Genomic DNA, 15676 nt, shown 5'->3' on the forward strand with positions numbered 1-15676 from the left:
CCCCCAAGGGGCTGGTTCTGCAGTATCATGGCTGCCCACTCCTTTTGGAGGACTCTGGGGGTACAGAGCTAGTAAGACAGCTGCTGGCCAGGACTCCCTGGTATGCTAATGGGTGCAGCAGCTGGGGAGGGGGGTGGCGTGAGGTGCTGAACACCCAAGGCCCCCTCCTCTGGAGAGGTGTCACCACTAGAGGGGTCAGGGTGGGGAGTGAATTTAGCCAGACTGACCATGCTGGTAAACACTGCAGGGTTGTGGCCTGGGTCCAGGGAGGCAAAATTTGAGTCATCTCCCACATAAAGGGCATGGTCTTGTGGGCACAACCAGGCCAACAATTGTGGTTAGTCATGGCCATACACTGTGCCTGCAAGGTCTTCATCTTTATGCAGCACTGCCATGCCATCCAGGAGTACCATTCATCATGTACCCCACCTGACTGGACCTCATAAATATGGGTGTTCAAGCACCCACCCCATGCAAACTACCTCTGGACTTATGCAGTGCTAGGCAGAGGGTTACGGCCAGGAACTGGGAGCCACACAACACAAGCAAATGTGCCACAGCACCTGAAGACACAGGAGACAGTGCTGGGGGTGAGCAACAGCAGGGAGCAAGTTCTGGCTCTACTGCCAGAGGCAGCCAGGAAGCTGCCCCAGGGAGATGTCAGGGCTGGGCAGGGGGAGGAACAAGCTGCAGCCCTTTGCAACACTCCCCTGTGGCCAAGCAGGAGCTATGGCTAGGGGGCAGGACTGGCAGAGGCAGCCTGGGCCCTGTCCAAGGGGCACACAGGGCCTGCAGATGTCCAAAGTCCTAGTGTGTGTGCCTTTTGCCACAAAATGGCTGGAGGATTTTATAGCCAGCAGCTAGGGGCTGCCACAGAGCAGCTCAGGATGTGGCAGGAGAGGCAGCCAGTCAGGAGCCATGGGGCTGGGCTCAGGTTAGCCTCCTAGTGGCTTGGATAGCTCAGCACTAAAGTTAGTGCTGGGTCATGTCTACATGTGTGTTGATATATTTTAAATAATTGTACCTAAATTTGATACTTGAAAATGAAGGTATCAAATTTATCTACAATTAGCCATTTTTAATGCACAGTAAGGGTGCACATGAGTAGATGCATATCCATACCATGCATTAAATTAGGCAAATGCACATCAGTGCATTTCATGTTTATGCACCCACAGGTGTATAGACAAAATACTTCCTTGGGCATCTAAAACTTCTTTAAGATATTAAATAGAGACTTATTTCACTGAACAGGATGGCACCTGTGTAAACAGAAAAGTTGTGCTGTGTATCATGGATTGTCATTCCAGAATTTTTGGAGGTTATTTGATAGCCATCACAGGCAGTTGAATTTATAGATCAGGGGTGAGAAAAGTGGTGGATCTAGCCAGTGTCCAGACTCTATTTCGCAGAAGCTCCTGTCCATGTCGCTGTAGCCAGTTCCCATGGGGACCCCAGGAGTGGCACAGCCATGACAGCCTGGGGTGAGGGTTTCTATGGAGATCAGCCCCAGCAGTGCTGGCAGGGCGTGTGGCTGGGCAGAGACCTGCTCAGGGGCGAGAGGTGGGATCTTGCAGTGGTGACAGCATGTTCCAGAGCTGGGGCAGAGCTACAATCCTCTGCTTGCACACTCCTGCATGGGGTATGCAGGAAGTGGAACACAGCTCTGTCCCAGCTCTGGATCACACTGTCACTACCACAAGATCCCGGCCCTGGAGCAGCTCCTCACCCTGTCACATGCCCTGCCAGCACTGCAGGGGCCAATCTCCATGGAAACCTTGGCCCCAGACTGCAATGGCTCTGCCACTCCTGTTGTCTCTATGGAAACCAGCTTCATCCATGTGGGCAGGTGCTTCTAGGAAATGAAGTCTGCCATGAGCCTGATCCAGCGCACAGGCTGGACTTTGCCCACCCCCATCATAGACCAGAGTAGATAAAAAAAGATATTTTGCCTTGCCCACTTCTTTGAGGGGAGAATCACCCTGGTCAAGATCTGTACAGATTAAGAAATACCAAAGGAGAGCTGCTAAACAGTTTATATATTGATATTTTTCATCAGCACAAAATGATGGTCCCAAAAAATTGTATTGCCTTTTCTGCTTCAAGTGCTAGACAAAGGACATGATTATTCATTTACTGAATGTGACGAATGATGTTTAGTGTTTGCAAAATTATTATGGGTTGTTCCTTTTCCTGTAATGAAGTCAAATTGAAAAAAAGTGACGTGAAAGCTAGCCAGCTTCCTAACAGTTTAACATATATTTTATTTTTACCGATAAATTATAATAGTCACCACAATTGATGGTCTTCTATATTTTAGGGGTACAGTTATTTTAATTTCCAGATAGGATTTGGCCAATGGTCCTTCTCACTGAAGGAATGAAAGAACTTTTGAAATACACTAAGAAAATAAGAAGTGACAAAAATGATTTAAAGACCTCTCTTCAATAGCTGTCTGTTCCTTTAGATTTGGTTCATGTCATTTTAGAAAGCTGTTGATAGCTGTGAATCAGTACTATTTGTTTTAAAAAGAAAAAAAAAAAGGAACAATACTCTTTTATAGACACATCATCTACTGTCTACTATCACCAATGGAAGTGGAAACCAATATAAGCAAACACTGAGATAGGTATCTCTTTGTTTCTTGCTTTGTTTTGTTTTTTAATGAATAATAGGGAAAAAAAATAGAGGTATATGAATCAGAGGTGCATGGATACATAATGGACCAAATCCTGTTCCACCTAATAGGTGGCTAAATGTAATCCTATTCCAGACTCCTCAGGTGTCCCCACAAGCACACATGCTCATTTCCTCAGGGACAAATAGCAGCAGCACATAGTTGTTCCATGTCTACTTGTCCCTGGGGAATGCTCCTGCATGCAAGCTCTAGTGCAGGGCAAGTTGTCCTGGGTGTGGTAGGGGAGCCTGGGTACAGCACCTAGGTTGACCCCAGCAGCCTAACCTGGGGTAGTGAGGGCCTATTGGGGATCCAGTCTCCAATTTCAGGTAGCACATACTACAGCCATGTGTCCTGCCCCATTTTTTGCACATTTGTTTAAATACTGGTACTTCCCCGTACCTAATTTTGACATGAACTGCATGTGTTTTGTGGCACCTCAAAAGCCTTTTTGAGGCACCATGAATAGCACATTTCTGCTTGTGTGGACATGCCCCTAGAGTCTATGATAACCATTAACCCTAAGAATGGTGGGTCATCCTTTTCTTCCTTCATGGCTTCATAGATTGTAAGGCTGGAAGGGACCTTGGAAGATCATTGGGTCAACCCCGCTATGGCAAGCAGGAAAGACAACTGGGGTCAAGTAACCTTAGCAAGGTGACCATCCAGTCTCCTCTTGAAGGGTAGGTGATTTCCAGGGTAGGTGATTACACCACCTTTGGAAGGAGCTTATTCCACAGTCTGGACACCCTAGTTGTGAAGTAGTTTTTCCTAATGTTGAGCCTGAAATGGTCTTCCTGGAGTTTGTCACCATTACTTATAGTTTTCCCCCTCAAAGATGCCTTGGTAAGCAGTTGCTCAATGTATGCCTCTGATGTAGTGGTAAGTTGCTACCAAGACCCCTCTCAGCCTTCTTTTGTCCAGGCTGAAGAGTCCTGGATCCCTCAGTCTTTCCTCATACGCCTTGCCATGCTGATCATACGGGTGGCCCTTCTCTGGACACTCTCAAGCTTTATCACATCCTTGTTAAAGTGCGGCACCTAGAACTGGATGCTCCAGTCTCCAGCTGCAGTCTCACCAATGTCGAGTAGAGTGGAAGAATCACTTCTTTGGTTTTGCTTGAGATGCATCGATTGATGCATGCCAGGGTATCATTAGCCCTGTTGGTTACAGCATTGCACTGCTGGCTCATGTTCATACTGTGGTCCATTATTACCCCCAGATACCTTTCATTCATAATGCTGGTCAGGTTGGCATTGTTAAGCCTGTAGATGTGCAGGGGATTGTTCATCCCCAGGTGGAGCACTTGACATTTCTCAACATTAAACTTCATCTGGTTCCAGTCCACCTGACTTGTCAGCCTGTCTAGGCCCACTTGTATCTGCAGCCTATCTTCAAGTGTGACCATGCTTCCCTATAACTTGTTGTTATCCATGGATTTGACCAGTGAGTTCTTCACCCCCACATCCAAATCAGTGAAGAAGATGTTGAATTTGAGTGGCCAAGGTCTGGAATGGGCTCCCAAGGGAGGTGGTGCTCTCCCCTACCCTGGGGGTCTTCAATAGGAGGTTAGATAGGCATCTAGCTGGGGTCATCTAAACCCAGCACTCCTTCCTGCCTATGCAGGCGGTCGGCCGCCATTTCCTGCCTATGCAGGGGGTCGGACTCAATGATCTATTGAGGTCCCTTCCGACCCTAACATCTATGAATAGCACTAGACTAAGCACCAACCCCTGAGGGACACCACTGGCCACTTCCTGCCAAGAAGACATAGATCTGTTCATTAGAACTCTCTGGGGCTTACCCCATGGCAGTCTTCCTACTCACCTGACTGTTTCACAGTTTAGCCCACAGACTTCAAATTTTCTCCTCTTCACTTTATGTGACTTAGTCTGAAAACTAAAATGTGGGCATATTGCAATTCCCCACCCCTCCCCCGTGACTTACAGAGCATCTAATAGAATCACATTTGCACACCTAATGTATGCAATGGGATGTGGGACAAAATGTGTTTTGCATAGCCTCCTGAATTGATGTCAAATATTAACATCAATCAGGATCATCAAACAACTGTTTTTCAAATTCATGACAAGAGATGTTCCCTGTTTAATTAATATATTGGTTTAATTGCTGAACTTGTGTATAGTTCATAACTAAAAGAGCATCATTTAAGTACCAGTCATGTAAGGAATGGTAGTTTTAGTTACATACCAGTATATTTTCATTTTAAAAAGTTGGCATTAAAGGATTGCTTAGTTCATTTTTTCCTACTCATCAGTCTTTCCAAACTTCAGAACTTCTTTAAAGGTTTGAAACATATTTAAAAGATCATCAGTATTTCTGGGCATGAAGTAAGATATGTAACATCAATATGTGTGAGATATCTAATATCCAGCAGTTTATTTGCTAGAGTGATGAAGTTAGGTGCTGCTATAAAAAGAGGAAAATTATTGAGAAAAATGACAGATTTTTCCTGTTTGAGTAGCATCTCTCTCTCTCTCATCAGCCAATAAAATAGATTGGTTACTTTTCAAGTTATGTAGTCAGATAATTACGTCAGGGTGAAGGATGCCATTTAGAGCCAAAGCTGGCAGCCAATGGGTTGTCTACTTCAAATTTAATTCTTTTTACCTGTAACCTAAATAATTTTGGTATCCACTGAAAAAATAAATTAAGTTAATGAATTTGGACTTTCTAAATGGGCTAGCTATGCAGGGAGTTGTGCATTGCATCAGGGCCTTATATTTTAATATCTTCTTTTATCATCTCAAAACAGTTAATTTTGTTTTACAGGAGAATACATTTAACAAAATCTAAAATGTGGCTACTCCTCCTTCCATTCTTGTTTTTTTTTTTAGTTTTAAAAATTCATTTTTTAGTTACTTCAATTAAGAATTAATTTATTTTCTGAAAATGTATTGGTTAAAATTGTGGCTTGTACCTACTGAAATCATTATCCACTGACATAGCTATATTTAAAGTGATTTCTTTTAAGAATGTGATAGACTGCTGAAATGTGGAAACTGCAAGTTTTCACTATTTTGACTGTCCTTTCTAATGTACCACCTGGTGGACCCAAAATTGGAGTGACAGGGACGTGGCCACGCCCCACATTAGAGGTGGGGCACATACATGAGAAAGAGCTCCTTATGCATGTGCCTCATCCCTTTGCTGTGATCCTGGTTTCTAGTGAACTCTCAGCAGCTCCTGTTATGTAGCACATACATAATGTCTTCTTCTTGTATATACCCCATACCTGAAGGTAAAGCCACTTCCCCTAGCATTGTAATTCTGGATTCACTAATGGGTATACAGGTTTCCCTCACTTTATGCTGTACATGCATTCCTGGAAAATGGCACATAACTCAAATTCACATAAAGGGAACCCACTTTACAATGTTACAAATAGGGATACATTCTGAGACCTTGACTGTACTGACCCCCAGACCCATTTCTACCACTTTTACAAGACAATTGTGGTAGTCACAAATGGCAGACAGTTCACACAAGCACAGGGTGGCAGTGAAAGTTTAGTTGGTGTAAAGAGAGAGTGGTGAAGGCTTCATTGATGGATCAGGGAGAAGGGTAGGAGATAAGGTAGCAGGGGGCTTAGAAGCCATAATGGGGATGGCAACTGGAGAAACACATGTCACAGACAATGAGTGAGGAGCACAGATCCACACAGGAGACTATTTTGGTATGCATCGCTCGTGCAATGCACAGCACAAAGCAGGTAACTGGACATTTACCACACTGATCGCATAACAGTGAATTTACCTCACATATAACAAATAATTGGTGTAAAAAGGGTCATCGCATAATAGCAAATTTGCACATATAGAACCCACATAAAGCGAGGGAACCCTGTATTAGGAAGTCAAAATGGTGAAACTTTATGCTGTGAGGTCATCAGTCAGGGGTCTGCTCAAAGTCCCTGCTTTCAAGGAGCTCCGGAGCCTGCTGCTTTTTTCCCCCTTTTTCCTTATCTCCTCCCCACCTACTGAATTTAGGGGCAGGGGAAGAAGACGACAGGATTAGCAGCAGTAGCACAGAGCCTCCAAGCTGAGTGAAAGCAGAGGCTGCATGTTGACTGTCATTTGTCCACTCCTAAATTCATCAGGGAAAAAGGAGAAGGGAGGGGAAGAGTGATAAGCAGTGGTCTCCAGAGCTGCTTGAAACTGGGGACTCTGGGCAGAGCCTGTGCTGAGCAGCAGAAAGCTTATAGAAGTTACAGCCCATGCAGAGCTCCCAGAAGGAGCTGCACCAAAATGCTGGTGAGGTATGAGAGCTTACTGTTTATACAGGGCACAGCTAAAGAAGGGTGCAACCACATTGCTGCACCACCCCTGGCTCCTCCCTTGAGTGTATCCCCTCCTTTTTAAAATACAAAGTTCTGATTCTCAGGGGTTCTTCCTTAGCATCTTAACAGAATTTCATGAAAGTGTTTAAAACTATAAATATTTAAATCAGTTGGGAAGCCAAAATATTAGTCTTTGAAATTATAAAATTAGAGATAAATCAGCCTGACCTCAATACCCGGAAAGATCATGGAGAAAACCTTCTAGGAATCTATTGTAAAACACCTGGAGGAGAACAAGGTGATCAGGAACAGCCAGCATAGATTCACCAAGAGCAAGTCATGCTTGATCAAATTGATTTCCTTCCATGATAAGGTGTTGGCAACACATAGGGGGTGCAACGGGTACATGCACACCCCCTGAGATTGGCGGTGCACCCCCTGTGAAAAGCGCTGCCAACGCTGCTTGTGGCACCTGCAGGTGGTTGCCAGTTGCCACTCCCCTTGCTTCCAACACTGCCAGTGGCATCTGCAGGCAGTTCCTGATTGCCACTGGCTGCTGGGTGGTTGGTGTCTGTGAGTGGTCGCCAGCCACCCCACCCCTTACCACTGACACTGCTGCGGATGCCTGCAAGAGCTCCTCACTCAGCCCACCCCTGCCGCCGACACCTCCATGTCTGCCTGCAGGAGCTCCCTGCTCACTGCCACCACACCGCACCACCGACACCCCTCCCACTGCCTATGGGCGGTCACTGCACCCCCCACCCCCAGGCTCCAGGGGCAAGCATCATTCATGATAGGGTGGCAGGCTCTGTGGGTGGAAATAGAGCAGTGGATGGGATATACCTTGACTTTAGAAAGGTTTTTGACACTGTCTCTCATGACATTACCATTAACAAGCAAACAGTCTACAAACTAGATCAAAGGTGGATATATATCTGATTGATTCATTGTGCTCATCAAGTAGTCATCCATGGCTCAATTTCTGGTCAGAAGATGGTATCAAGTAGACTTCCTGAAAGATGTGTCTTGGATTCTCTATTGTTAAATATGTTCACTAATTATCAGATGATTGGATCAAGTGCCCAGTTAGCAAATTTGCAAATGACACCAAGCTGAATGAAGTTTCAGACACTCTGGAGGGTAGGGGTAGGATACAGAATGACTTGGACAGGCTAGAAAAATTGTCTGCAATTCAACGAGGACAAGTGCAAGCCCTGCACTTGCAACAAAATAGCTGAATGCAATAACACTGGGTAATGAGTGTCTGGACTGCAGTACTAGAGCAAAAGGACCTGGGGGTTATAGTAGACCAATTGCAGCCAACCTTTTCTCAGCAGGCATGCCACAAATCAGGTCTACACCCTCCTTATGTGTCACTTGGATCCCTTTTTCTTACCTCATCTGTTACTCAGGTTTCTGCTGCTTGCTGTGTGCTCCCTTCCTGACCTGCTGCTCTTCTTTCTGCTCCTTGTTCTATATGCCACTGTGCTGCTGGTCTCCTCACCAGTCTGCTGCATGTCACTTGTGGCACCCATGTGACAGGCTGGACACCCAGGCTGGAGAACATAAGGTAAATTTAAGCTAACAGTGTGTTCTTGTGACTAGAAAGGCTACAAGTATACTGAGTTCTATTAATAGAAGTGTTATTTGAAAAACCAAGGGAAGAAATTATTCCATACTGTTCAGCACTGGTTTGGCTACACCTGGAGTAGTGTCTCTCTTTTGGGCTCCACACTTCAACTAGCATATGGATAGATTGGAAAGAGTCCAGTATAGAATAACAAAAATGATAAGGCATGCTTCCCAAGCCTCTAATGAGGAAAGATTGAAAGAACTAAGGATATTTAGTTTGGAGAAGAGAAAACTGAGGTGGGATTTGATAACATTTTTTAAATACGCGAAGGGCAATTATAGAAAGGATGGAGATGGGCTTTTTCTGGGGCCAGGAGAACATGACTAGTAGCAATAGGCTCAAACTAGAACAGAGGTCATTTAGGTTAGAGATTACGAGGAATTTTCTCACTGATGAGACTTGATTGTCTATTCACCTACTTTAATCTATACACCAAAAGGCTGTAACTATGTTTACTTTTTAAAAGCAGACATAAATGGCTATTTAAAACAGTCTGTGTTATTGAATATATATTTAAAAAAAAAATAAAGGCTAGACCTAGATTCAGGGACACATTCATTTTGTAAATTAAAACATTTTGCACAGTATGGGTGCTTCAACAAGTTGAACTTGGCCCAATGATAGATGTTGGACATCTACAACAGTATATTTAGGAACCTTTATTTTCTTTCTCCTTATGCAAATAATGCTTCTGAGTTCTATTTTTCTCTTTAACTTTTAGAAAACCCCACAGTAGTCATTCAATATTCATTCCGGCCACTATCACAAGTGTATCTTTTTTACCACAACCTATAAATTCACTCTGTAGGCCTGAAAGCCACCTTAGCAAAATGCTTAGCATAAACAATGTCTTTTTTTGCCTTGACATAACTAACACCACTAACTAAAAGGAAAGCAACTGGGTCACAGTTTAGGGTAACCTCTTTATAAGCCACATCAGCAATAAAATTAAAAGAGGATGTGGTTAGCTGTTTAAAATAACGGCATGCAGACACCAACCTGATAGGAAGACAACTGCTGTAAAAGGTGATTGGTGAATATTTATCATAAACTGTATATGGAACATGCAGAAGAGAATTGTAAAAAAGTACATAAAAACCTAGGGGGGGAAAAAAAACCCATAAAATTGGGGAAGATCAAGATACAGGAAAAGAAACAACTACTACAAGAGCTCCACTGCCATGATGCATACCTGGCTAGCTGAAATCACTCTATCCATCAGAAGGCTTGCATAAGAATATTAATGTTGACTATTAGGGCTTGCTTAGAAGTTTGATGTTATATTCAAAGCCTTGAGTAAATAATGGTATTTTATGTGTGTTCAATAAATTAGGATTTGGAATTGGAAGAGTCTTACCCATCATTTTATTTCTATTCACCCCACCACTTAATTAAATTTAGTGCAACACTTCTCAGGGAGAACTACCTTCATCTGCTGACAGATGACTCCAGAAACAGCAAAAACGACAGACTAAAAATAGCCAAAATAAAATGGGCTGTGGTTATGGATATTGTAAAAAAATTAAGTTAGCTTAATTGCTTGGTAATCATTCCATTGATTTTATCTTAAAACTTACTGCAGCAACTGTATGAGAAAGAAAACAATTTTATAAAAAATGGAAAAGAAGATAGCTAGAGGAGGAAAAGAAGAAAAGGAGAAAGAAACTGCTTTCACTAAGAACGAGACTTCAGAAGAAAGAAGCATCTTCAAAAAAATAGTTTAAGTCAAAAAGATTTCTAGGTTTTTAAAAATATGACATTTTAAAATGTGACTGTTTCCTTTGCTATTTATTGTTCAGTTGATTTTATTACATCACACAAAGTGACATTCAGTCTGCACAAATGGCCAAGAGAAGGCTTAAGAAAGACTTTAATGTTACATAACTGGTTGATATGGTGAATCTGCCTCTGAACAGTAAAGATTGCTAGGGCTGTGTGAAATTTTGGCAGCCGTTTCATTTCAGAGGTGTTTTGGCCTCTTTTCAGTGCCTGAAACACCAAATCCAAAATGAAATGGACGGCTCCGAAACATCTCCAAAATGAAACAAAATCATCCAAAAATGTTTCGAAATGTTTTGGATGTTTCCAAATGTTTCAGAGGCACTCCCCGGGAATAGTCCAGCACAGTCCTGCAGCCCTCCTTTTAAAGTGCTGGGAGGCTGGAGCCAGGCAGGGGATGGGGATGGGCAGGGCAGCCATGGGGGCTTCTCCCTCAGCTCCCTGCACTGGGGTAGAGGCAGACACAGCTGGAGGAGCTGTGAGAGAAGCCCCCTTGGCTTCGCTGCCTGGTCCCATCCCCTGCCTGACCCAAACCTCCTGGCACTTAAAAAAAAGAAAGAAAAAGCCCTGCACTCACTGGATGCAGCAGCACTGATTGGGGCCTCTGAGGGCTCGTGGCAGACCCCCCCCCCATGCAGCACGGGGCAGCAGGGATCACCCCCCGCTCCCCCACCTGGTACCCATGCAGCAGCTGCCCATGGTGTAGGTGCAGCATGGCTCAGCAAGGCGCCACACACTGTCCAGGAGCTGGGGCCACTGGATCTGAGTGGTGCTGGCAGGTGACTGCTGGAGCTGCCCCAGCTTCCAGATAGCATGCAGTGCCCTGCTGAGCTGTACTGCACCTGTGCCATGGAGTAGCTGATGTGTGGGTGCCAGACAGGGAGGAAGGGCTATCCCTGCTGCCCCCCATTGTCCTACAGTGCCTGGTGGGGCTCTGCCATGAGCCTTGATCACTGCTGCTGCAGCGAGTGCAGGGCTTCTTCTTTGCTGTATTGTTTTTAAGTGTTGGAAGGCTTGGGCTGGGTAGGGGATGGGGTCAAGCAGTGCATCCATGGGGGCTTCTTCCATGGCTCCTCCCACTGGGACAGATGCAGGCACAGCCAGAGGAGCTGCAGGACAACCTGCAGCCACCCAGATGTACCTGCCTCTCACCAGGTACAAAATTCTGAATCACCTCCAAAACTCTGAAACAGATTCAGCTGAATTGAAACAGAACAGCGATCCAAAACACTGAAACAAAACACTTGCCTCTAAAATGGCTCAATCTGAAACTGAAATGAAACACTGTCATTTCATACAGCCCTAGAGCTTGCCCTTGAATTTCACTGAACACTTGAATTTCACTCTCATGAAATGATATATCTCAGGTTTTGTCTCCAGTTTACCCTTCAATTTATTTTTAAAGATGTCCCAGCCACCTGCAGAGTGTTCGGGATTGACAGTATGGTTGGGTGTAGAAAGGTAAGAAAATTTTTTTGACTTAACAAAAACACAACTACATGTAGTAACAAAACAAATACTGATAGACAAAAGCAATTCACGTTGGCAACTTATCGGCAGTCCTCTCTGATGCCTGATACACAGCAAGCTTCTCTTTCCACAAAGTTCAGTGAAGTGAGGCGTCCCTGAATGACACTGTCCAAAGGGGTACCGGGAAGGACCCTGGAATGCAGTCCTTGGGCTCCTCGAGGTCCACAGGCCCACTGATCCAGGCAACAGCTAACTAATCCTTTTCACAGAGTTGTATCTTCCTTCTGAATGGTTTCCAAATATTCCAACTCATTTATAGCTTTTGAATGATACTGATAATGAATGGCCACTCAGATTCCTTTTACTTCAACTGTCCTTAGACTGACCAATTAGCAGTACAAGCCTTGCATTCTTTTGATTAGGTAATTTTAACTACACGACAGGGCCTTACTACTTCAAGGCTTTGCTAAATTTACTAGGCTTTACTTTATACAAGACCTTACTACATTTTAAACTTGAATTAGGCTTTTAGCAACAACATACAGCTTAATATCTAAACAAACACAGAAAAACACTTGGTCTAATCTTCATAGGGCCTTCAGCAAGCACCTTTATTACACAGACATAATTTCAGCTGTCACAGACAGACCTTCAAATATACATTTATTTCTTAAGGTATGTCTACACTGAACCTGCAGCATAGCATGGTATAACAGGGTGTCATCCCCAGATACACTGAAATACACCCAGAGGCACCCCCAGAGTCCTTTATTTTTATATCTTTTTATTTGCTTATGGGCACAGACTCCCTTTCACTCATCTGCCATGTCTTGGTGTTTCTTTGGTTGTTAAAAGAGAGGCTGCCCCAGGGTTTCCCAGGCAGGGTCTTTGTTCTCTCCTCTATAGATGATGAGCTCCTGCCTTAAGGGCTAATTGCATGACTCTGACCTTCCCTTACTGTGTCCCATGCCTTGCAGGTGTTATCTGTACAGTGTCACTTTGTTGGGGCAAGAGCCTCCTCAGCCTCAGCCCCTTTACTCTAGCTAGGCCTACCAGCCTAGGCCCACTGGATAAGACCCAACTTAGAGGCACTAGCTTCACTCAATCTGCTCTGGGCCACTGGCCCTGTCTAGCTGCACCTGCTATAGCACTGGGCTCTCTGGCCCCCTATAGCTGCACCCTGTGGTGCTGCACTCTTTGGCCCCTGTAACTGTGCCCCCATGGGTGCTAATGAGGCCTCAACCTCCCTTATGGCCTCAGCCACAAATCACCAAATTAAGCTATAACATAAATAGGAAGCCCCTGGGCTGTAACTAAGAAAAGTTAATGTAGTCAGTTAGCCTTCTTACCTGTAGGCTCCATGTCTCTGCGTCCCCACTACTGGTTGCTCTCACTTGCAGAGTTGCTGCAGATTTGCTTGGAGCCTTCCAGCCCACATTTCTCTCTCAGCCTGGGCTCCTCTAGCTAGCTCAGACCAGGGTTTATATAGTTCTGGCCTGGGCCCTCCCCAAGTCATCTGACAGACCCCAGTCAGCTGACCAGCCTGCAAGGCTTAGCCTTTAACCCCTGCTCTGCTGGCAAGCTTTGCTCTGAAGACTCGAGTCTTAAAGAGGCTGCTCTTCTTCCTAGTAACAGGGTGAGGGTTCTTTGTTATACATGGAAATAAACTAACTAAAACTATACAAGCTAGTGGAGGTACTAGAACAATGTAATCATGGAACCAAGGAGCTTTGTTCAGGTTAATTTACCCTGCCAAGATACTGAAAAACAATTGCCTGTCTTGAATAATATTCTAACTTATCTAGATCATATCTCATACCAAAGACACTCATGTAAAAAGAGTTTAGGTGTCACTACACTGCAGTGTAGACATATCATTAAACATATGTAGCTACATTTACAAATAAGAAAGTTGATTTACAGTTACAATTAATGACCATAACCATCTCAAAGACTAGTAGCAAAGTCCCAGGTTTCACTAATTAGAAAAATGCCTGAACGGATTTTTCATTTAAAAATCTGTAGAAAATTGCCCTACATGCTAATCTTCTATTTAAATCAATGCAGCTTCTATACTTCTACCTTCTGTCAGAGGTAGAGAACAAATACACAAATATGGCCTCCTATTTGCCAAATTTAAGTGTAGTGTGATTTGTTGGCTTTGAATGCCAAGGTATATGATGCTGATAACAGCATTGGAAGTCCCCTAACTATAGCATCATGGATAGTCAGACTACAGTATAAAGCTAAAGTGATAACTAGCCTTAAGAGTTTAGCTGGTGTCTGTAAGGCCATGATAAGAATAAATGCTGTTCTCAAAGGAATGAATTATTAACATAGAAATGCTTGTGCTAAACACAGTAAAGCAGTGCTGTCAAGAGAGGCAAACTTCAGAGTACCCACTTCAAAGTAAGTTATTGTCTATACAGAAGCCATAAATCTAAGTAAACTATTATCCCAGTTTCCTTAACCTCGAAAATCTTCTTTGATTATAAATTGTATTAAACTTTTAAGCCTTCCTGTTTATAAATAATAAATAAAAAGTCAAATGAAGAATTTAGCTTTGCTACATAGTGAAGAGAATACATGTGTTTTTCAAAGTATATACAAATAAGAATGCTAACTTTCTATGTTGGAAAATATTGGTCTGTTTTCTGCTAATTTTTACTCATAAAAAATAATAGATATCCCTGGGAAAGCATAGTTTTAAAAATTGGTTTCTGAAATAAAGCTCTCTGACTTTAGATCACAGTACCTGTCCTAGGGAAAGCTGACCTGATCCAAAATGCCCTGAAGTAAATGGAAAACGTCCCATTATCTTTAAAAGGCTTTATACTAGATTTTGATGAATTAATGAATTTGAGGACAGTACAAGTAATAAGCATGCATTGTATTTGTCAAAATGAAACTTCCCATTTAGAACAGACTGCATATACAAATTCAAACTGCAGGCAATAAGGCTACAGGAATAGGAACATATGGGAGTCTCAAAGACCCAATCTCCTTAGTGCAATGGAACATGTTGTTTGTGCAGATGCCTTGATTGACAGCTTGGTTTAAGTAGAAAGTACATCTCAGACAGAAGGCTCTGTCTGTACATCAATGGCTTATCAGTATTTTTCTCCATTTTAGATGGTTTCTTAAAGCTATCAAAAGCATTTTTCAGAGAAGTCTTGAATTCTGATTGATTTATGCCAAGGCAAGTGATTTGTATTTTTCCTCTAAATGCCAGATTCACAGTTTCTGTGTACTTATATATAGTTACTTTCATCTCTCCATGCTAAATAGGATTTTTTTTTACTTCAAAGCTGAGAGAGATAATTTTCTTTGCTACAACAAAAAAATAATCAAACTTTCATATTCTTGTGGGTGAGATTCATGTATATTGGAGAGCTTGATGTAAAATTTAATAGAAACACGTGGCAATGCTTGACCTTATTTTAAAGTATAAATCATAGTCATATATTTTTTCGATGTGGGAAAAGTAACTGTGCACTGTTTTAATTTGGAATGGTACTGTCCAGTACTGAATTTGATTGTGGCATTAATCATTTAATTTTAGTAAAAATACTCTAGTAAATTTGTGCAACAGTATTATGAAAGCTAGCTAACACCCTAAGAAGTTCTAAAAAATGTAATATATTGGCAAAGCCACCCAGATGATTCTTTTTTGTTAATATCTGTAGCATTTACCAAAAAAATCAACACATAAAGCAATAGGATTAACACGTTTAAAGTATTCTGACTCTAGGCTTTGTGTTTCACATTAATTGGATTTATCTTTTATTTTATTAAAATGTGAATTAATATGACAATG

General features: G+C 42.9%; 1 long non-coding RNA gene across 1 annotated transcript in view; it reads right to left on the minus strand.

Annotated features, from left to right (window-relative positions):
- Nucleotides 1-13324, minus strand: part of LOC102384325 — an 18334-nt gene extending 5010 nt beyond the window's left edge. The window contains exons 1-2 of the long non-coding RNA XR_325363.3: nt 13209-13324; nt 8374-8533 (exon numbers count right to left, since the gene is read on the minus strand). This is a non-coding gene — a long non-coding RNA (uncharacterized LOC102384325). The remainder of the gene's footprint in view (nt 1-8373; nt 8534-13208) is intronic.
- Nucleotides 13325-15676: the final 2352 nt, after the last annotated feature.

The sequence above is a fragment of the Alligator sinensis genome, unplaced genomic scaffold (genome assembly GCF_000455745.1).
Source record: "Alligator sinensis unplaced genomic scaffold, ASM45574v1 scaffold1136_1, whole genome shotgun sequence".
Taxonomy (NCBI): domain Eukaryota; kingdom Metazoa; phylum Chordata; order Crocodylia; family Alligatoridae; genus Alligator; species Alligator sinensis.